The 24,059-nt window shown below is 35.5% G+C and overlaps 1 pseudogene; it reads right to left on the bottom strand.

Moving 5' to 3' along the window:
* The window catches only part of LOC102261056, a 28,950-nt pseudogene extending 7,683 nt beyond the window's left edge, over window positions 1–21,267 (bottom strand).
* Window positions 21,268–24,059: the final 2,792 nt, after the last annotated feature.

Here is a 24,059-nt window from a genome sequence, read left to right as displayed (position 1 = left end):
TGTGTGTGTGTGTGTGTCTGTGTGTGTGTGTGTGTGTGTGTGTGTGTGTGTGTGTGTGTGTAAGTCTCAATGTACTCTCCATGGAATAGTTTGGGCTTTCACATGATCTCACTAATATGTGGAATCTAATAAACAAAATAAGCTGATGAACAAAATACATCCAGGCGGGCCTGCGTGGCCCAGTGGTTGAGCGTAGGCCTATGAACCAGGAGGTTGGGAGCCCCACCCCCTCACACACCCCGCCTACCTGCGCAGGGAGGGGCTGAGTTGGCTGGTGGCCTGGTGGATAAATAGTCCTTCCCGAGGGTGCAGGGTGTGTGCGTTCTGCTGCGTCATCAGCTGACCGTGCAAGGCCTGTGAGCCTCCCGCAGGAGGCTTGCAAGTTGCAGTTGCGTGGGGTACGTGCCCTCCAGGTGACCCTGATCCTCCCCAGGTGGCCACGCCCAAGTGGTAGGAGGAGCCACAAGCCCAGGAACAGAGGAGGGACCTGGCGCTGGAGGTTTGGGGCAGCCACAGCCTTGAGTCCTTGCAGGACGAGGCCTCCCCCACTTGAAAGGTGGAGTCCTATGCCTGACACCCATCCAAGGAACGTCCCAGACTGTGCCACTCTGAGATTCACCGGCGTCAGAAATAAACCAGGTACTCATCTCAAATAATAATAAAACCCCTGCCCCCAAATGGCCCCAAACCCTGTGAATAGGTTACATGGCAAGAGGGACTTTAAAAGTGTAATGAAGGTTAAGATTCTTGAAATGGGGAGATATTCCTGGATTGTAAAAATGGGTCCAATCTAATAAAAATGGACAAATGTTCCTGGTTGTGGTCACCCACAGAGAAATGTCGGTTTCTGGCTTTGAAAGATTCACCCTAGAGCCTCCAGAAAGGAACGCAGCCCTGGAGCACCTTGATGTTAGCTCAGTGAGATTGTGTCATCCTTCTGACATTTAGAACTGGAAGCTATAAATTTTAGTTATTCAAAACTGCTAAGTTTGTGGTAATTTGTCACAGCAACAACAGGTATAATTTACCCATGGTCTTTAGGTGCTGGAGCACAATTGAATTTGGCATTGAATGCAGGTGATAAACACTGAACTGTACTTTATCTGTGGAAAGTAAAAGTGTATGACATTGCACAGAAAGGGGGAAGTCATCATGGACAGATGTTCTTTGTTCTTTTACTATGCCATATCTGAATAGTCTGGATAAATACAGGAAAAGTTGGATATGGGTCCTAGCTTTAAAGTATAAAACACTAAAGGAGAACAATATACCTCTTCTAAGAATCAGCATTTTGGAATGACTAGGAACCCAGGAAGCACCAGATAAGCAATTTTGGAATGTCTAGATCAGCGGTTCTCAACCTGTGGGTCGCGACACCTTTGGGGATCGAATGGCCCTTTCACAGGGGTCGCCTAAGACCATCGGAAAACATATATATATATTGTTTTTGTGATTAATCACTATGCTTTAATTATGTTCAATTTGTAACAATGAAAATACATCCTGCATATCAGGTATTTACATTACGATTCATAACAGTAGCAAAATTACAGTTATGAAGTAGCAATGAAAATAATTTTATGGTTGGGGGTCACCACAACATGAGGAACTATATTAAAGGGTCGCGGCATTAGGAAGGTTGAGAACCACTGGTCTAGATCGTGTGGTGTATAGCATATGGCAGCAAATTTCTAGTCGGTGACATCATCCATAAGAAAATTCTGGATTTCAATGGTGTTTCTTTAGCTTGTGCCCATTCCATTGCTATGGCTGGTTGAATAGATAATATATTCCATGGCCCTCTTATAGCAGTCTAGTACTATTTCAGCAGAAATTATTTTATATTGCTTGAGATTAAGAATATTAATTGGCACATATCCTCCCTCCCCTATCCAAACAGAACTCAAAAATTCTTAACGACTGTCCTGCCCCCAAATTCAGGAATGGGCCTTAACTGGCTTATATCAATTACTATGTCTAGGACGTACTATGGTGGTTGGTCAGTGTATATGTATGTAGTCCAGTCTGGGACAATGAGACATGTCTTTCTAAAGACATCTGATTTTGCTACCTAGTTCTATAACACTCTGGTAGAAAAATTTACCAATAGAAATTTAGAAGAAAAAAAACATAAAATTTTCATCATTCAAGACCAGAAATAGAAATTTTAAAACTTTATTTTGGAGTCAGAAAAATCTTAGGTTCTATACTGATCAGTATTGTAGGTGTTAGAACAAACTGAACAAAAATTTTGTGTGTGTGTGTGTGTGTGTGTGTGTTGTTCTAAATACTGACAGATATAATGGAAAACTAAGCTGGAAATGAGAGCAGGATGAATTACATATTGGCAGGCCAAGAACATTGTTAACTAGAAAAGAAAAGAATAAATGCAACAACAACAAAAAAGTTCATTTTTAAAGACATAAGAGACCAATGGAAGCAACAACGACCAGATGCACTAAAATTCCGGAGAGAGAAAAGCCCTTTGAAAGGAACTAATGATTGCCAGCTATTTTATTGCCTCTGGGAACTTGCCAGATATTGGCACAAACTGTGTTTCTGTTGGCCCTAGTAAATAGATTTTACAGGGGAACGAAGAAACAGCAGAGATTTTGACCATCTTACGGAGCCAGCATCACAGACTGGAAACTAGATGTTCTCATTATACATTTCTCTAAAACAAATCACTCCAAAATTTAGGCCTAAATTTAGATTTAAAACAATAGTTATTTAATTTTCTTATAATTTTGTGGGACATGATTTCTAGATAGTAACCGTTGGTGATTCTGGCTCAGAGTCATCTCTCAAGTGGTTGAATTAAGATGTGATTAGAGCTGGGGCAGGGAGGGATGGAAAAAGACATAAGAGACCAATGGAAGCAACAACGACCAGATGCACTAAAATTCCGGAGAGAGAAAAGCCCTTTGAAAGGAACTAATGATTGCCAGCTATTTTATTGCCTCTGGGAACTTGCCAGATATTGGCACAAACTGTGTTTCTGTTGGCCCTAGTAAATAGATTTTACAGGGGAACGAAGAAACAGCAGAGATTTTGACCATCTTACGGAGCCAGCATCACAGACTGGAAACTAGATGTTCTCATTATACATTTCTCTAAAACAAATCACTCCAAAATTTAGGCCTAAATTTAGATTTAAAACAATAGTTATTTAATTTTCTTATAATTTTGTGGGACATGATTTCTAGATAGTAACCGTTGGTGATTCTGGCTCAGAGTCATCTCTCAAGTGGTTGAATTAAGATGTGATTAGAGCTGGGGCAGGGCAGGGATGGAATAACTGAGAACTGGGTCTGTGTGTGTGTGTGTGTGTGTCTGTGTGTGTGTGTGTATGTGTGTGTGTGTAAGTCTCAATGTACTCTCCATGGAATAGTTTGGGCTTTCACATGATCTCACTAATATGTGGAATCTAATAAACAAAATAAGCTGATGAACAAAATACATCCAGGCGGGCCTGCGTGGCCCAGTGGTTGAGCGTAGGCCTATGAACCAGGAGGTTGGGATTGGATTCCTGGTCAGGGCACATGCCCGAGTTGCAGGCTTCATCACCAGTGTGGGGTGTGCAGGAGGCAACTGATCAATGATTCTCTCTCATCATTGATGTTTCTGTATCTTTCTCCGTCTCCCTTTCTCTCTGAAATCAATAAAAAATATTTTTAAAAAATACATCTAGAGATATAGAAGCCCAGAACAGACTGTGGAAACTCAGAGGGAAAGCAGGGGAGGGTGGGTGTATAGGAAGAGATCAATCAAAGAACTTGTATGCTTATATGCATAACCCATGGACACTGACAATAGGGTGGTGAAGGCCTGGGGCAGGTGGTGGTAATCACTGACTTGAATACATTACCAATGTTATGAAGCTATAATAATTTAATAAATTTATAGAAGTAGCCACCAATTACTCTATATCATGTTTAAATAAGCAAAGATAGAGTGTTACACCATAAGAATATGAATATATAGTGCAAAATCTTAATTTACCTTGGAAAATAATAAACAATTTATTTCTAAATTAATTTTATTTGCTAAATTTTAGTTTTATATGATATGTTTTTGCTTTAATTATATGCATCACCATATCAAGTTCTTTACTGAACTTCTTCCTGGTGAGAAATATAAATAGGACATAAAATTTAAATTGCTTCAGAAATGAAAGAATGCCTTCATTAATAATGGTCAACTACAAACAATAACTTAAGCAAAACCCTTAGGTAAGCAAAACATGTTTTTGTTTTTTATCTGAAAGTGTAAAATGTGGAATACTTTATGATTCTCTTACTTGGCTTCAGTGCTATAGATATTAGATTATTATCTAATAATCACAAATACATGTCCTGTTTATGATCTACCATATATTCTAATGATTTCTTTGCTATGTTAAGTAATCAAAGAATAACCAGAAAAGTTTAACAGGTATATAATAATTAAACATTATTATTTTTACTAAGATAGCAAATACATGAAGTCACTGGCCTATTATGAGGTAATGAATAACCTAAAATAATGTGTTTATTGCATAGAAAGAGATACAGATATATACCCATGATTATACTATATCTCATTCCAAACTGGATGCCTCTCTCAGTGTGGGATCTTGAAGTTCAGAAATCATTCCCTCCCTACAATTATCATAAATTTCAGGGTTTCTTCTTGATGACTTTCATCTATTATCTGGACTAAGTTTCCAAAAAATAAGGGGAAAAAATCAGGTGGATGTCTTTCTCTATATTCATAATGCTAACATTCAATATTATAAGTGTGCCATGTTGTTAGCACAATTGTATCATTTGTGTTCATACTGTCTTGTCTTAAAGCCCACCCTCTGCTTTCTGCTCCAGTTCTATGGAATTATTTCTTTTAATTCTCATGTCCCTACATCATTGTTATTTTATTTTGTCTAATGAGGAAATCTTTCATTTAGAATGTGCAAGCTGTTCTTTCCAGAGAGTGGATAATTTGGCAGAGAATCAAAGTAATATCCTAAGAGAAAAGGGATGAAGATCAACAAACACTTCCCTTTTGAGGCTAACATGAATCATGTGGTTGATTGTTTGCAATAATGGCTGCAATCATTCCCCACCCTGGATCCTTTTCAATGTGACTTTGCTGTTGTAACGTACAAAAAGTATCTATGACTCAAAAATAATTAATCTAGAAAGGTCTGAAAGTAGGCTTAAGGGAGCTGTACCAGCAAAAGCACCACCATTCTAGAGTAAATGAAATTGTTCAAATACCATAAAGGCCTCTGAGTCTCCAACTTTTTACAGGAAAGAAGTAGGTTGAGAGAAGTATTCAGATGTTTACCTGGGTCTTTTTAGTATGCAATAGAATGGAAATAACAAAGGTTAGAGCCCAGAGATCAGAACAAAATGCCAATAGAAGCATAGAAAAACCTATCCCTGGAGAACAATGGACTGTGAAACCTTATCCATTCAGAAGTAGAGAAAACAGAACTGAGACTACAGTTCCAGAGGGTCTAACCCACCGAGATTAAGATTATTTACTGTCCCAGGAGTTTAGTGATATAGTATATCTGACAGGTTTTCAGAATTTCTAAGCAGCAATAATTGCTTTGTATCTTTCTTTCTCCCTTTTTTGAATGGGAGCATTTATAGTAGTTATGCTTTCTTTATTCTCCATTACATATTGAAAATGTGGGGAAAGACTAATTGTATTTTGAGTTCAAAGATCTATGAATTAAGAGGAACTGCCTTTTATACTTTAAACAATAAAATAAAATTTTTAAAAAAAGAGGAACTGCCTTTTAAGAGGTGTCCCCCCCCTCCCCGCCCCCAACTTGTATTACACCAAGATCCTGGACTCTGAGTATGATACCAACCTTGCAGGAAACTTTTAAGGGTTCTCGGCCTGGGTGAGTGCATTTTGTATGTGGAAATAATATAATTATATGTAATAGAGTGACATGTTTGGTCTCTCTGACTTCATCTTGTTTAAGCCTGCTTTGTTCACATGGCCTTTAGATTATTAGCTTCTGCTTAATGTTGGGATATGATGGCAATGTTAGATGTATATGTTCCCAGTTGATAGTTTGTTCTTTTAGTTTGCTTTTTGTGTGGTGGTATAAAATATATCCAATATGTTCAATAATGTATAACTGTTTTTTTTTTCACCCAATTTGTGAATCTTTTTCACTTAAGGTTTAACCCACTAGCCTACTGAATAAATTTCATGATACATGAGTAGCTTATTTCATTACTTATTTTAATGTTTATTGTCTGTGGGTATTTTTTAGTTTTACACCTTGCAAAAAAACAAAAATAAAATAATGTATGATATTTTTAAATGTACCTGTAGAATGGTCTAAACTAGAAGATCAAAGATAAGGTAATGCACAGATACCTAAAGAAAAATGGGAGATACTTTCAGTAACTATTATTTTAGTATTTGTAAATTTCTTAGAGATAGATAGGCTATATTTTAACTGCAGAATATTTATTATATATTTTAATCATATTTACATGTAAAATATGTCATAATTTTCTGATTGGCCACTAAGGGCTATTAATATTTTTTATGGCATTAATATCTGCTCAATAGCTGGTTGTGAATATCAACGAAATGAAGATCTATTCCGCATTTATCAATTTGTTTTTATTTTGTCCAAAACACTGTCATCGTATTGAGGGAAGTAAAACTATTATTTCATATCCTTAAATGTATTATAAAGTTACTGGGGAAAAATTACTTATATAAAGCTATTGGTGTTTGAAACCAGACTCTCAGTAATTTAATAGTGTTTGAAGAGGGGGTGAATACAGAATAGTAATGTTGTTAGAATTCAGAGAAAAAAGAACACAGATATCAGAAGAGCCTTCATCTAGGTCAGGTTCATGAAGTATCTTTTTACCTCAGAAGATAGGTTCAGAGTAGATGCTCTTCTTATAATGCCATTTAGTTATTTAGTATACTCCTGTATACACAGCTTTTCCTTGTTTAGGTGAGCCCCTTTCAAGGCAAAAAGGACAATTTGTTACCCTGTTCCCTTAAGGATCATGATAATGTTGGAAGGACAATTACACCAATTACATCATTATTAGGTATTAAAAATAAAAATGTAAGTGAAGAATTTTAATATTCATTATATATTTATTATCGCCTACAATAATGCACTCTAAAATGGCATAGGGATAGCTACTGGCAGCATATCTTGACCTCTATTTATATTAATGATTGTTTTCTTCAGTAAAATTATACTCATCTTGATGAGAAATAATTTCTTGAAACTTATAAAAAGTCATATGTATTATAGCTTAAGATATCAACAGTAACATTCTTTTTTATTAAAAACAGCATATCTAATTTATTCTAAATGATTGACATTAGTAATCAATAAAATAAAAATCGTTTCTTGTTTAAATGTCCTTGGCTGAAGAGTTGTGGGGAAGTTTAGAAGAACATGATCATCTCTTTTCCTTAAAAAGTAAAGAAACAGCAAGACCACATCCGATGCTAACAGAAAAAAATTGCATTTTCAATCAGTGTCTCATGAAAGTAATTAGAAGTCCTGTCAGAGAAAGCAAATCAATGAAAGCTATATGTAATATCCTGTTTGCTGCACCTGCTTCACTGAGATTTTGCATTTTTTTTACAATTGCAGGAAACTGGAAAGTAATAAATACAATTTAAAGAGCAAAATAACTGATTTGTTGTTTCTTAGTTTTAAAATACTCCCAAGTGAATTTCACATAGAACAATAAAAAATGAGTGGCATTATTCGTTTCCATAGCATATTCTAAGCTCAAACTATATGTATTTTTGTATCCCAGTGACTTTCAAAGTTACAGGCATAGAGTTTGAGCTCAAAAGCTATCTTAAAAAATGATACTGAACTGAGAGTAAGGAAATATGAGGCATTATCTATTTCAATGAAAGCTATATGTAATATCCTGTTTGCTGCACCCGCTTCACTGAGATTTTGCTTTTTTTTTTTTTTTACAATTGCAGGAAATTGGGTAAATGTCCTTGGCTGAAGAGTTGTGGGGAAGTTTAGAAGAACATGATCATCTCTTTTCCTTAAAAAGTAAAGAAACAGCAAGACCACATCCGATGCTAACAGAAAAAAATTGCATTTTCAATCAGTGTCTCATGAAAGTAATTAGAAGTCCTGTCAGAGAAAGCAAATCAATGAAAGCTATATGTAATATCCTGTTTGCTGCACCTGCTTCACTGAGATTTTGCATTTTTTTTACAATTGCAGGAAACTGGAAAGTAATAAATACAATTTAAAGAGCAAAATAACTGATTTGTTTCGTAGTTTTAAATACTCCCAAGTGAATTTCACATAGAACAAAAAAAATGAGTGGCATTATTAGTTTCCGTAGCATAATGTAGGCTCAAACTATATGTATTTTTGTATCCCAGTGCCTTTCAAAGTTCCAGGCGTAGAGTTTGAGCTCAAAAGCTATCTTAAAAAATGATACTGAACTGAGAGTAAGGAAATATGAGGCATTATCAAAACAGTCATTCTAAAACTAAATTATTATGATTAATGGAAAACCAGATGGTGATATTACAGAACTGGAATGAGTAAAACCTGAGGACTAAACTGGTTTATGTGCTTATCTTTCATTCAAATTGTGACTTCATCTATTGCTTATTTAAGAGAATTTATAGAAAATGTGTACAATAAAATAGAAATAAATACAATTATCATGATTATAGAAGATATACATAAGAATAGGAGATGTTGTTTAGAAGAGATAGCTTACTATTTCCAATAACATTATTTTAATTAAAACAAAGAAATTAACTTTTTTCTTTTACATCACTAAAAATTGTTTCACAATTAAATAACCAATGATAAATACTAATGTTTTATTTTTATCTACAAGATGGACATTTCTAATCAAGAATTGTTTTTTACGTATAACTAAATGTGTTTAAATCCTATTTTGTAGTATACTACCAATAAAACCTGAAACTTCAGGTTCAACCTGAAACTATTAACTGCTTGACTTTGAAAAGGTGCTGAATAAAGGTTTTTTTTAATGAAGCAATACAATAATTTTTGATTTTAGTAGCGGTAATTAATCAATAACTGTGTTGCTTGTGCAGTTGCTCCATTAAACATCTTTTGCTATCATTCCTTTAACCAGTTTCTCCTACTGCTAAATACTAACTGTTCCATTCTAAGAACATACTACCTTAATAATCATTAACTAAGTTTCTTATCATCATTTTATAACAGGAGGCATGCTTGCTGTGTGAATTCCACCATTGTAATTATCATCATCAGATGATCCCAGGATAAATCAAATTAATAAATAATACCAAGTAGACAATAGATTTTAAAAAATGACAAAAAAATCAGACAATATTCACATTTAATAACCAGTTGATTTTAACAGAAACAAACCCTTAGTTTCAATGGCAAAGCCTCTGATTTGGTAGTATCTAATTAGTTCCATAATAACTTAGAGTCAGTATTTTTCTTCTGCCAATAGAGTATATGTCAATGGAATAGATGTAACGTAAGTCACATATATTCTTGAAAATGAATGTGCAGAAATCTCAATACATAATTAAGCAAGGTTAATTTTTGGTGACATATTAAATATATATGTTTTAGTACAAAAGAAGAAATCTGATATAATTTTAAACTCTATATTTTAATAGAATTTATTTTTAAAGCATTTTTAGATTCATAGCAAAACTGAGGAGAAGATACAAACATTTTGCATATTTCACCTGCTCCCACATATGTAAAGCCTCCCTCACTGTCAAAATCCAGTGTGGTATTTTTGTTATAATCTATAAACCCATATTGATATCTTATTATCACCCAAAGTCGATAGCTTACCTTTATGGTTCACTCTTGGAGTTACTTTTAATGGGTATTAACAAATATATAATGGCATGTATCTACTATTATACTATCAGATAGAGTAGTTTCACTGCCCTAAAAATCATCTCTGCTGTGCTTATTTATACCTTCCTCTTCACTAACCTCTAGAAAACACTGATCCTTTTAGTATCTCCATAATTTTGCCTTTTTCAAAATGTCATATAGTTGGCATCCTACAGTATGTACAGAGTGACTTTTCACTTGATAGTAAGTAAGCTTCCTCCAAGTCTTTTCATTGCTTGATAGCTCATTTTTTGTTGTTGTTTGGTTTGTTGGTTGTTTTTTGTTTGTTTGTTTCTTTTTGGTCTTTTTTATTTTTTTGTTTAGTTTTTGTTTTAACACTGAATAGTATTCAGTCATCTAGTTCTCTAAATGTACCACACTTTGTTTATCCATTCACCTACTGAAGGACATCATTTTGGTTGCTTCCAAGTTTCAACAAATATGAATATATCAGCTCTAAGCATCTAAGTGCAGACTTTTGTGTGGACAAATTTTCAACTCCTTTGGGTAAATACCAAGGAGAACAATTACAGGGAAAGTGGTAAGAATATGTTTAACTTTGTAAGAAACCTTCAAACTGTCTTGCAAAGTGGCTGCGCCATTTTACATCTGTAGTAGCAATGCATAGACATCCCTGGGACTCCATATCCTTGTCAGCATTTAGTGGATTTCGTCCATTCCAGTGGCTGTGTAGTGATATCTCACTGTTTTAATTCTCATTTCTCTGAAGACATAGGATGTAGAACATGTTATTTTCCACTTGTATTTATTCTTTGGTGTCTGCTCAGGCCTTTGGCCCATTTTTAATACATTTTTTAAATTTTTCTTATGTCATTTTCTACAAGTTATTTGTATATTTTGGATAATAATTCTTTTGCAAATATTTTCTCCTAATCTGTAGCTTGTCATTTTCCTCTCTGTATGTCTTTTGTGGAGCAGAAGTTTTTAGTTTTAATGAAATCCGGATTATCAATTACTTCTTTTATGGATCATGTCTTTGGTGTTGTATTAATCATGTGTTTTATATATGGTCCATACATATAACTATATGTAGTTATATATTTTACATTTATGAAATATTATCTACATTTGTATTTTACAGTATATTAAATATGTGATGATATATACTAACATAAAACATAATTTAGGATGCTCAATGAATAAAAATAAACAGTACTAAAGACCCTATGTTATAATATGTAATAAATATAAGATTGATAAAAATTATACAAATGTAAAAGTATCCTATATAATAAAAGCCTAATATGCTAAGTGTCCAGTCATTCCATCATCCATTCAACCAATCAAAGCATAATATGCTAATGATATGATAAGGCTGCTCAGCTGTTTGCTATAACATGCACTAACCACCAGGGGACAGACAGTCTACCAGTCGACCAGTCACTATGACTTGCACTGACCACCAGGGGTCAGACGCTCCGACCGGTAGGTTAGCTTGCTGCTTGAGGTCGGGCTGATTGGAACTGAGTGAGACGATCCAGACACACCCTGGAGCCCTCCTGAGGTTCCTCCCTGGCTGGCCAACCTCCCATGTCCCACTCTGGCCCCAATTGTGCACTGGTGGGGTCCCTTGGCCTGGCCTGCACCCTCTCGCAATCCGGGCTGAGGGACCCCCCCTCCAGTGCACAAATTTTGTGTACCAGGCCTCTAGTATAAATATATTATGGTATAAAATATATATTATGTGAAATATAATATAAACTAATATAGTATGTAGATAAATTAAAATAACAATATAACATTAATTAGCATAATATAATATGACATGGAATTTTAGTCTAGCACAAATCTGACAGATATAGTACATAATATGTGAACATGCACTATACCCAGCCATCATTTAGTATTTAAATTTGGGTTTCTATGAAGGAGAGAAGGGGTTTGCTATTCATTCACTCAGGGTTCTTTCTTTCTGTCCTGGAAAAAAATCTTACTTTTTTCTTTTAGAGATCACTTAAATATTTTTCTGTGTTGAAATTCCTAATACAGAAAGCATTGTTAAAGTGTTGTTGTTGTTTTTTGTCACCATAGTAATTCCACAAAATACTAAAATGCCACTATACTTTAATATTTGAGGATAAAATCATTAGTGAATTTATCATATAAGATTAGACTGCATTGAATAAAAGATCAAGGCCTTACTCACTTTTATATCCCCAACAGTAAGGACAGTGCTTGACTTTGAAAAGGTGCTGAATAAAGGTTTTTTTAATGAAGCAATACAATAATTTTTGTTTTTAGTAGCGGTAATTAATCAATAATTGTGTTGCTTGTGCAGTTGCTCCAATAAACATCTTTTTCTATCATTCCTTTAAACAGTTTCTTCTACTGCTAAATACTAACTGTTCTATTCTAAGAACATACTATCTTAATAATCATTAACTAAGTTTCTTAACATCATTTTATAATGGGAGGCATGCTTGCTGTGTGAATTCCACCATTTTAATTATCATCCACAGATGATCCCAGGATATGCAGTGCCTACCCAAGTATGAGAAAGTTTGGTGGTGATGGAGAACTATGAGTAATATCGCTAAGAGTAAGGGAAGGGAAGAAGATAAGAATGGAGGAAAAGAAAGCAAGTTGTAGTGATATAATTATTCAGGTCAGAAAATGCCTCTATTTTAAAAAGAAAACTACATGTTTTCAGAGTATACATTTCAGCCAAGTAACAAGGAAAACATAAAAACATTTTGAATATGCCATGGATTATTTAGTTTGAATCCTGTACTCACTCTATAGTACATGTTTTGAGCAGGATGTTGCACTTGTAATGTTAAATTACAAAAGAAAAGCCATGACATTATTCTTATTAATGTAAATATTCATAGTATTTTCTTGCTCAATTTTAATAGTATTCACTTCAGCTCCACAAAACATCTCCATTACAAAATATTAAATTCCCATTCTCCAAGGAAAATCTTTTATTTGTTGGCTCCCTCACGTCCTTCTACTTCTATTCTTTGACTTCATGGTGGCCTAGAAGTATTTAGACTCTCTTTTCCATAACTCGATTAGTTCCATCCTACTGTTATTTTCCAACAAGTTCCCATAATTCTTTACTTCAGGTCTATTGACACAATTTCCAACTTTCATGCTTTCCAGGAAACACATCAAGCAAGGGAATAACCCTGGGTTAATCAACTATAATACCCAGGTAATTCACCTGGTAGTAAAAAATTACTTATTTACTTATATCATTTGTATCAATGTTAATTCATGTTCTCCTGTATTTTCTAAGTGCTTCACAAACTTCTTATAGGTTTTAGGTTTGCTTCTTTGCCTATTCTCTGCAGAACATTTGGAGACTTGCCACTTTCCTCAAATCTTCTCTGATATTTATTGCCCCTCACTCTCAGAAGATCTTCTTATAGGACACACTGTATGATCATCAACATGCATAGAAAAATATCAAAGGAAATAATATGTGTAATAGAATCTAAAAGGATCCCTTCGGTCTGCTTTGCACATTAGTCATGACTATCCTCAATATTTGTTATATTTAACATTTTGCTAAATTTTAACAAAAATAATGTGGGCTCTTGTAATGAGAAAGATACTTTGTAAGAGCAGAATATAACACTTCTCAATTATTATAAGTGAAGTAACTACTAGAAGGCACTATGGAATTTTTATGATTAGGAACTGTGTGTTGAATTGATGTGACTCAGAATGTGTATTTTTTTTTCTTTTTGTTGAATATGACATTTATATCTGTAGAACATTCAAAATACCTATTCACATTTAAAGATGCTGGCTATTCAAAAATACATGTTGAGTTGATTCTAAAATCATTGAAGTTAATAAGCCTCTAAATAAAGGTATAATAATTACTTTTTTAAAAATGCACTGCAGTCTAATAAGAAAAAGAGAAATAAATGTAGACATAAAATGTTGAATTTGAATGTTGACTTAATACGGAAACCTTTTTAGCTAGAAATGCTGTTGGCTTGCAAATGCTGAGGGTTAATAGAAATTCATGGGGATGGTTTTGATGTGTAAGCATTTTGCAAATGTAATACAAATCACTGTGATTCACTGTGCTATATATAAAACATTTTGATTTTCAAATCCCATAGGGAACTAAAAGGTTTTATAAAGGCCTACAAAATGTTTTACAGGCAGAAAGTATTACTATTCAATATCACCAAACATTCTTCTTAGTGGACATTGAATAGAAACTTAATTTTTAAAGGCATCATAATTCCTGGCTGCTTCCTTGTTTTGGCAAAATTGTTTAACATTTTTGTGCTTACATTTTCTGATCAATAAAATAAGGCTAGAACAGTGTTATCTAGAGCTTCTTGACTGTCTCATAAAAGTCTCATATAAATATTGTAGCTGATTTGAGCTTTAGGAAATCCAAGGATATCCTTTCTGTCCCTAATGCAAAATGCTTGGAAATTTAGTGAGCAGGAAATATTAAGTCCAATAATATTCTAAATGTACACACAGCAATAGTTGTTGTTTTTTTAAATACAGTTTCTTTAAATTGTTTCCTTTTGTCACATAGTAGGTTTAAGGGCTTTCTTTAGAAATCTTCAACCTCAGATAATAAAATACCTAAAAGATCGTTAAAGTCATCACACCATCTGTGGAAAAGCTATGATTTTCCTTTTAGCTACTATATTCTGCTTTTATTCCCATCTGCTGGTGGGACTTGATTTTCAGAATCCAAAGCATCTTAAGTACCAGAAGGATTGCTATAACACAACATTTTACTGAAATATATCCTTCAACGATGAAACTAAGAAACAAGAGGGAGAGCAAGCTCGCCATTTCTGTGTTACAAATTATCTCCAGACTCACTGGTTAAAACAGCAATTATTTTGTTCACAGGTCTGCAAATCAAAGGACACTAGCAGATACAGGCTGGCCTTGGTTGGGCTCAGCTGGTCTTTGCTCCACAATTTAGCTGGGGTACAATTCTAAACTGCGAGTCTTTTATGTTCACTTGTTCAGTGGGGTCACTGGGGCATATTTTTATCATGACAATGGCTGGGAATGAGAGAGTAATTGTAAACATAGAATGTTTTCTACGACCTATGCTCAGAATTGGCACAATCTTAACTTTTGCCCACATTTCTGAGGTCAAAGTCTCATGAATAAACACAAAGTCAAATACCAATAGTAAAAAAAATGTGTACTCTATGTTTACGGGAAAAGATCAGAATTCTGAGTAGCAGGTGATTAGGTAGAGTTAATTCAGTCATCACAGACTCCAAACACGACAATGAGAACAATAACAAAAACATATGTTATTGTTGCTATTGCTATTGCTATTACTATTACTATTATTGTCTCTACTGCTATGTGAATGGCAAGAAGCACATACATAATAGTAATGAGAGATGAGTAATACAAAACATAGATACTAGACTTTCCTTCCCACTCTGGTTATAATATTAAAATTCCTCTAAAATAATCACACTTAATTTAACAATGTTACAAAGGGCAGATGTGAAATTTGGCCTTTATCTTGAATTGTGTTCTAGACAACAGGTAGATTGATTGGGAAATGTAATGAGTGCTTTCTTGGTCTGGAATAGAAGGTTTCCAACTACTTGGTATGGAAATCATCCACCCCAAACCAGAAGATAGACTTCTCTTGATAATCCCCAAAAGAGTGGACTCTTGGTGAAGATATTCAGACATTCTTGACATAAGATGCGTCATCTGAGTAGGACTTGGTAGAATGATGGGATGGGCATAAGTTCTGGCAGGAGAGAGGTTAGGTTTTTCTAAGGGACTTTTCCACTAGTTCTTAACTACCTAGCTAATTCTTAACTATGCAGTCCTCCTACCCCAAGGCAAAACAAATTGTTTAATTGAACACAATATTAGTAAATTTACATTTTACAGATGGCTTCATTAAATTTTATGTTAAGTTTAATATTAAAAAGGAAACCCCAAGAAATATAACACCATTTTTCTATCACTACTGGTCACCAATGTAGATTTTTACACCATTATTTATAGATTTAATACTTTATAAATTTTCTTTCCTTCTGCAATACTCAAAGGCCATTTTATGTTCTTACTAGTGTCCTGGTGCACTGATTCATGCACATTGAAAGGAAATTAATTAGAAGAAATACTTTAATATCACTATCCGCCCTTTCTCTATAATAGAAGTGTCAACCAAATTCATGATCCACAATGACAGATCAAAACACAGGTGTGCGATTGGCGCCAGCCAGAGCTTCATATGTATTGCGCATGCGTGAGTCAACTTAGCCTTTTATAGAGAGAGAATAAACTTGCTTAATTAGACCTGCTTTCTGATGTAGCTAAACTTTTTCCAGCCCAGTGAAGCACCCCAACCTCTTTCAGGTAATTGTTAGCAGCGCAGCAATAAATATCAACACAAAACAGATTATTATTATAGATCACACAGGGAAAACAAAGGGTAAAATAATTAACTGCAGCAGTGTTTGACTATATTCTGTGCAGTGAGAAAACCTTAAGTAATTTTCAAGTTCCACCATTTCTTACTTCTTTTCAGTCAGGTCAAGTTTCTAAACTTTCTAAATTTCCATTTTCTGGTTAATGAAAAGAAAATCAGATTCTACCAAGTCTCCTATCTACCTACTTCAGGACTTCTGTGAGAATCAAATGAGATGAGGCATGGAAAAACGCTTCACAAACATTTGGTTGCCATAAAATGGTTAGCACCTTGCTATACAGCAAGTTGTGTTCCTGGGCTGAAGAAACAAGGAGGCTAGTCGCTAGGGAAAGGAAGCCAGGCGTTGCTATGTGACATCATTACCCGGCATACACAGCAACCATTTCCAGGCTGGGCTGGGCTGTGGGTCACATTTTGCACCATGGGTGCTGTTTATTTTAAATGGCCAGTGCACGTCATGGCAGCTCCTGCATAGAGTGTCTGCCCCTAGTGGTCAGTGCACATCATAGCTACTGGTTGGATGGACACTAGCCTTTTACTTCTGTGAGAATCAAATGAGATGAGGTATAGGAAAACGCTTCACAAACATTTGGTTGACCATAAAATGTTAGCAGCTGGCTATACAGCAAGTTGTGTTCCTGGGCTGAAGAAACTGCAAGGAGGCTAGTCACTAGGGAAAGGAAGCCAGGCGTTGCTATGTGACATCATTACCCGGCATACACAGCAACCATTTCCAGGCTGGGCTGGGCTGTGGGTCACATTTTGCACCATGGGTGCTGTTTATTTTAAATGGCCAGTGCACGTCATGGCAGCTCCTGCATAGACTGTCTGCCCCTAGTGGTCAGTGCACATCATAGCTACTGGTTGGATGGACACTAGCCTTTAATATATATAGGTAAAGTTCTATTTTTCTTTGTTTTTTTGCAATAACTAAATGTCTTAATTGGATATGATCTGATGGACAAGTATCCTGTTACTTATGCAGAAGGCCTCCATCCCAACAGTGTACTTGTCTATCTAGCCTCTGACACTCTTCTCAATTAGTTAATGATCTGCCTGCAATGGAGAGCATGAAGTTAAGACTACTTATAGTCAAACGCATTTTGACACACTATTCTGTTCTGCATATCTATCTAGATTTAATTGTTCATGTTGAATAGTTACTAATGAAGCAGTTTTTTCCCCTTCAAACTCCTTCTGTACCAGATTAAAAAACTATGTCAACCTTATAAACAGGAATTGGCAGTGTCCAGCCATCAACATTTGCCATAAATATGCCCAAACTTAGAGAACCTGTAACAAAATAGCAATATGGGCATCTTATATATGACTGCTCTATGTTCTTTCTGGGCATTCCTGTGACTGAGGTCTAATGTGTCCCTTCGATAAATTCAACATGTAGCAAAAATACTTCCTATCCTGTTTCAAAAAAAAATTGACTAAGCATATTTCTGAACAGAACATTTAGTGCTTATTTTCTTTATCAGTATAGCAGTACACAATAAATAAATAAAATATTAAAATGATTGTTAAGTTCAATGATTATTGGAATTTTGGTGTGAATTTTTATTTCTTAGAAAAAATGCAGTATCATATTTATCTTAACTAAATAAACTGCTAAAAATAATAAGTTTGATAGATGATGCAAGCATGAAGTTACATTTTGCAGCTGGTTTTAGCAAAAAGGCACGAAGAGTTCACTTTTTTAAGATGATAATAAATTATGAGGGGTATAAAATGTGGCAGATTTTCCCTTGTGGTGCTAATTCCTTACCTTGAAGTAATATTGTCACTACTTGAGATTCTATGTTTTTGAAGGAGAATAACAAATTTTCAAAAATAATGTGTGTATAATGGGTAGCCTAGAGAATTTTGATACATGTTATCTTTCTTGGCAATTTGCCTCCAATGTAATCAGTCAGTTAAAAACAGGCAGTAGAGAAAAAGGTACTATTTGGTGCTGTATTTTGGAAAAGGCGGAACGTGAGTAATTCAAGTCCAGTGTTCAAATCATAATTCAGTCCTCATAGTAATGGAAATCCATGCACCTTTTGGGGATTCCCATAATGTCTTATGAATTCGCCACCATACATAAGGCAGAAGTCAATTGAGTTCCCTGTCTGATATGGCCCACATGAATGATATTTAGGAACCTTCTTAAGCATGTGCAACCTAGATGATTTCATGTTGTACCTATCTACATAAACACACATTTATTCTTTTAATTTCCCTATCAGAATTATTAGGGAGGCCTGAGGGGGGAAATGGCTGGAATTTTCTAATAAAAATCCTGATTGACTTAGATAACATGGTGACTTCTAAATTGTATTATAAAACTTGCTCAGTTATTTTAAATGCAGTGTTATGCTGAAACTTAATTCAGCTACATAGTAAAACACACTAGAAGAGAAAACATTATTTAATAACTTTTAAAACTTCAATTATAAACTAAAAATACAAAGGCCATATTATATTATAGCACAAATACGTAATTAGTATAAAATATAGAAAATAAGAGGCATAAAATGACCATTTGCTAAGTTTACTCCATTGACTTATAAAAAAGATCTAAAATTGAGTTATATATATTTAATGTTCCAAACATGATTGTAAATGCCATCTATTATCAGATTGTCAGCAGTGCTAGTTAGATACAAATATGGGTAGAGTGAGGGGTAGTTATTTACATCCCTCCTTAGGCTATATTTAAATTATCTCATGCCATCCCCACACAGCTTCTTCTAAATCTCTGTTTCTATCTAATTCAATTTGTTCCTTGGACACTAAATAAGCAGATTGTTGGGAAAATTTGCGCCCTTTCAAACATCATTATTAGTCACTTGGTTGTTCTTTCCTTATAATCACATATATGGGACTAAGGTGTTTTTCTTATTGATTACCTCAGAGGAGATGTTGCTACAATTCTGCTTTTGTTACAGGAGATTTTCCTTACTTTAACACTAAACATCATCATCATCATCATCATTATTATTATTATTTATAGACCCTTTACTCTTTTATATGAGCTTTTGTTAAAATCCCTTTACATTTACTATTTAAAAGAAAACCCGACTCATTTCTATATGAAAAAAAATAATAATATCTAATACATGTTTTTATTCAAAATCTATTTGTGAGGCCTATTCTGTACCTCTCTGCTGAGCTCAGTTTCTCCCCTGTGCTCAGTACTTTTCCACTGTGCCCCGCTTGGGGCCCCTGCCCTCTGTGTGGTTTTCCTGTATCAGGTGTCACAAGAGACAGCTAAGCGGCCCAAGAAGAGCAGCTCTAGACCCAGCTCCCTGCAAATGCTTGTACCAGCACCCGGCTTAACTGCTAGCCTTGACCCACATAACAATCATATAAATACCCCGCTCTCCCGACTCTTGATGGCTGACACCACTTTGGTCTCAACCCTTCTGTTCACAGATGTAAAAATAATTTATAAATTTTGCTTTTTAATTTCACTTGGCCTGGTTCCTCTCAGCATCAAGCTAACAATTTCATTTTAAGCCACTCTATAAAAGTTTCCCATGTCAGTTCAAAATTTCCTGAAGTGTATTTGTCTTGTATTTCTCTGAGCTAAATCTTGAATATTAAATCAACTTTAATCTCCTATTCTCTTTGTAATTTAAGGAATTTCATAGCTTCTTTAAACATAATTTCAAGTGACCTCTTTTATAAATGCTTTTGTCAATTTGCACAAATATTTATAGAGTTCAAAGGTGCAGTTTCAAAAGAAGTGGGTTTTACAGTTTTATTTGTAAAAAGATCCTTTAATTAAATCTTTAAGATTAAGCCTTTTTCAGGCACTCCAAAACCTATACAGTATATGTCAGCACATAATGTACATGTGTAGTTCTCTTTTTCTTTGGTAATTAGTATATTATTATTTTTTATATTGTGTATAACTGTAATGTTGCTACTGTTATGAATCGTTATGTAAATATCTGATATGCAGGATGGTCTTAGGCGACCCCTGTGAAAGGGTCGTTCGACCGCCAAAGGGGTCGTGACCCCCAGGTTGAGAACCACTGCTATACAGTATATGCCTGCACATAATGTACATGTGTAGTTCTCTTTTTCTTTGGTAATTAGTATATTATTATTTTTTATATTGTGTTATTCAGGATCGAGCTTCATCTGCTAATAACAGAAAATCTTTCTCAGTGGCTTACACAAAGAGTTGATCATGTATCTCATGCAATAACAAAGTTAGCATTTTGAAGTCCAGGCTTATTATTGTTTTTTTTAAAAAAGCCATTTACATAACACTATTGTTATGTAACAACCATTCAAAATGTATTAGATATTAATCCTCAGCAATGAACAAATATAAACTACCATAATTTCTATTTTATTGCTGACAACACACATGCAAAGAGAATGTTAGTTTCTTGAATTCACACAGCTAGGGCTTAGATTTGAGCTCAGGCATCCCTGTGCTAGAAGTTATGCTCTTGACATCCACAGTGTAGCTGTACTTTAGTTAACAAGGTCATTGAGACTCCAGGCCCCACCATCCTTAGGTGACATCACCTTGTGCACCTAGCTTTGTTCTTTATGGTGTTAGGATCATCATACAAGACATTGCACACCTAAGCATAAGGCCCATGTTCCAGGCAAACGAGTGACGAACAGAGGTGTGCTCTATAGTTGTGACATTAGCAAGTGTTACCACTCAAGCCTCCACTTGACTCAGGGGGCTCTGTCTATGAACATGAACAGGGATTTGCTCTGTCAAAATAACACAATTAGATCTCTGCTCCCCAAACCCGGCCATTTATCAATTTTATAAATCAAGTCTGAATTTAGTAAGATAACCATTGCTTGTGGTCTGAGCAATTCAGCCACCATTAGGGAGTCCTGTAGGTCACACCGTTCTGATTACCACTCTGATCTTGTTTCCTGTTAATGCAGCTGTGCGCTGTGCTCACCTTAGATTTGCCTCCATCGTTTACATTAAAAAAGAAAAAAAAACTAATTTCTACTGCAGCAACAGCTGCTCTGGGTATCTTTGGCTGATAGCACTTTCTATGATGATCACACTTCCCTTTTTTAATGGTTTCCAAAACCTTGGAGAAAATGAATGTATTCTGGGAGCTCTTCAGAGATGTAGTTTAGGATGGATAAGTGGGTGAATATGATACATGTATTCAAAAATCACTTCCTTAATAATTCTTAGGATTCCCTATTCTACATCACCTGAGAAGCTCTTCCAAAATGACAGGTTTGGTGTCCCGCCACACAATTTAAATAGACTTCTAGTTTTTTACAGAGGGGAAGGGAGAGAGATAGAGAGTTAGAAACATCGATGCGAGAGAAACATCGATCAGCTGCCTCCTGCACATCTCCCACTGGGGATGTGCCCGCAACCCAGGTACATGCCCTTGACCGGAATCGAACCCGGGACCCTTGAGTCCGCAGGGCGACACTCTATCCACTGAGCCAAACCGGTTTCGGCAACAGTAATTTTTAAATAGTGCTTCAGGTGACTTTCATATGCATCTGACTTTATCGTGGGTGTGACCCCATAGTATGCATTGCACCTAATTCACATGGTCAATTATTATATCTACTTTATATCTGCTGGGAAAGCACCCTTATTCAGAACTATTGAGTGCAGATTAAGCATCATCCACTGTTTTAGGTTCTTAGGATATATCACTGAACAACAACAAAACTTGCATAGGCAATCTAGAATTTCTGACAAGCACACTTTACTGAGAAATTTAGCCCATCTAACAGATGTTTCATTTTTCTTTTCTTTTTGGGGGGATGGGGGTTAGCATCCACACATCATTTCCACAGTTTTTTCAAGTATCATAGAAATGAACAGTCTCTTCTAGTTAGTTCATGTGGTAGGAAGTTCTAGGATGTGCTAGAATTTTATTCTAGTTTTATTATCTGGAGACTTTTAGGTACAATGTGGGGAGAAGGTAAAACTCTTGCAACGAAATTGACTTGGTCAAAACCCTACAGTATTTTAGGAGCTGGAACCAATAAAATAAAATTTTTAGTTTGGAGCTCATCTTTTCTGTCACAGTCATTGTACATGATACTATTTAAGCATATTTATAGGGTTTTTTTGTATCTTTCTTTGCCTCTATGAGTAATTAGGGTTTTGAGGTTGATTTTTGTTGCATTTATTTGTTTGTTTTTCTTGTTTTTCATTCATGCCCAGTGAAGTCAGAATCAATCAGCTTGCCTCAAAATCCTTGACTACAGCAGGCTATTCACTTTGTCCCCTGTCAATAGTCTCTTGATTTCCTGAAGACTTATGCACTACTACTTTCTTGATCACACAGAAAATTTAACCACTCCCCCATTGTCATGAGTTAATAAGAATCCTATCTGTTATTACTATCTAAGATTTCCTATCCATCGTCCTCAAATAGATCATATAACCCATTTTAGAAACTTCTAGTTTCAATAAAGTTTGTTGTTTGACAGCCTATTCTAGAACAAATTTCTGTCTTGATTATGGTTTTTAGTTGTATGCTGAAAAAACTGAAACTAGAGTTTTAAGCTGGTAAAAGAAAATATAAAAGAGATATAGAGCAAGCCATAGATATTTTTAGAAGCTGAAGAGCCAGGCTCAAGACTAAGCTGCCAGGAAAATGGCTATAAATGTTAGTCTATAGAATTGGCTCTAGGATTTCGAAATGCTACAGTTGTCATGTCAGGACTTGAATTTACTGCTTCTGCTAACAAAAAATGTCTCCTCTGTGTCTGAAACTCAACTTTGTAACCATTAATATGTTCAAATTTGGACATCCTCTGCCACAAATACCAGCAAATGGAATCCTCAAGGAGTTTCCATAAGTTTCATCTTTCTGAATTTGAGACGTGAGCAAGTTACTGTGATTGAAGTTGCCTGGCTTACATGACTGTGAATTAGCTACAGCTGCAGCTAGAAAAGATCCTCAGTACCCTGTAGCTTCCCCTGTGGGAATTAGGGATTCACAAGCATGGACACCTTACGGATATAGCAAGGATGTTGAAAGGGTGAAAGATGTGGTTCCTCTGTGATCTTGCAGACTTGGGTTGGTGATAACTTTTCTCAAGTCTTTAAAAAGGTGTGGGAACCAGGCCAGGTCCTCGGATAGTCAAGGCCAATGGGAGCACAGAGGCCTTTTTATCAATGCCCCACAATGGCCAAAGGCCACTCTGAGCATGAGCCTAATTGGGATGTCCAAGGACTCTGAGCCTGGGAATCGTAATCAGGCCAAGATACTAAGCAGGTCCAAGGACACAGGGTACACTGTGCCCTTCAATAGCCATATGATTGATGTAGTTATTGGCACAAAGCCCCCCTTTGTCTAAACAGTGTAAAAGTATGTTCCTGAACAAGAGTGTGTGAAGAAGTCTGCTAGAGAGAGCAGCTGGGCAGAGAGAGCTCAAAGAAGCAGAGGCGGAAAGCACAGAGAATGTCGTTACCAAAGGGAAGCCAGAGAAGCTCAGAAGACTACTGAGGCTGTAGCTCTAAGGGAGAGCTACGGTGCCACTATAATGTAGAGTCAGCATGCAGCTGCCCGGATACTAATTGTGGATACAGAGATTAATGCTGCTTTGTGAGAAAGATATGTATTCACCAGCTAGTGTCCGGCTGCCTGTCTGTATTTGGGACTTTGCTGTGGAGAATTGTCTTGTCTGATGGCTATATGACCAGTGGCTTCTGCAATAAAGACTCATTCTTATATACCTACAACTTCTCATGGCTTCTCTGTCTGCCCCGCTGCTGAG

This window comes from Myotis brandtii, unplaced genomic scaffold (assembly GCF_000412655.1).
Source record: "Myotis brandtii unplaced genomic scaffold, ASM41265v1 scaffold750, whole genome shotgun sequence".
Taxonomy (NCBI): domain Eukaryota; kingdom Metazoa; phylum Chordata; class Mammalia; order Chiroptera; family Vespertilionidae; genus Myotis; species Myotis brandtii.
The sequence above is the reverse complement of the archived record's forward strand: the minus strand, read 5'-3'. Positions and strand labels throughout refer to the sequence as shown.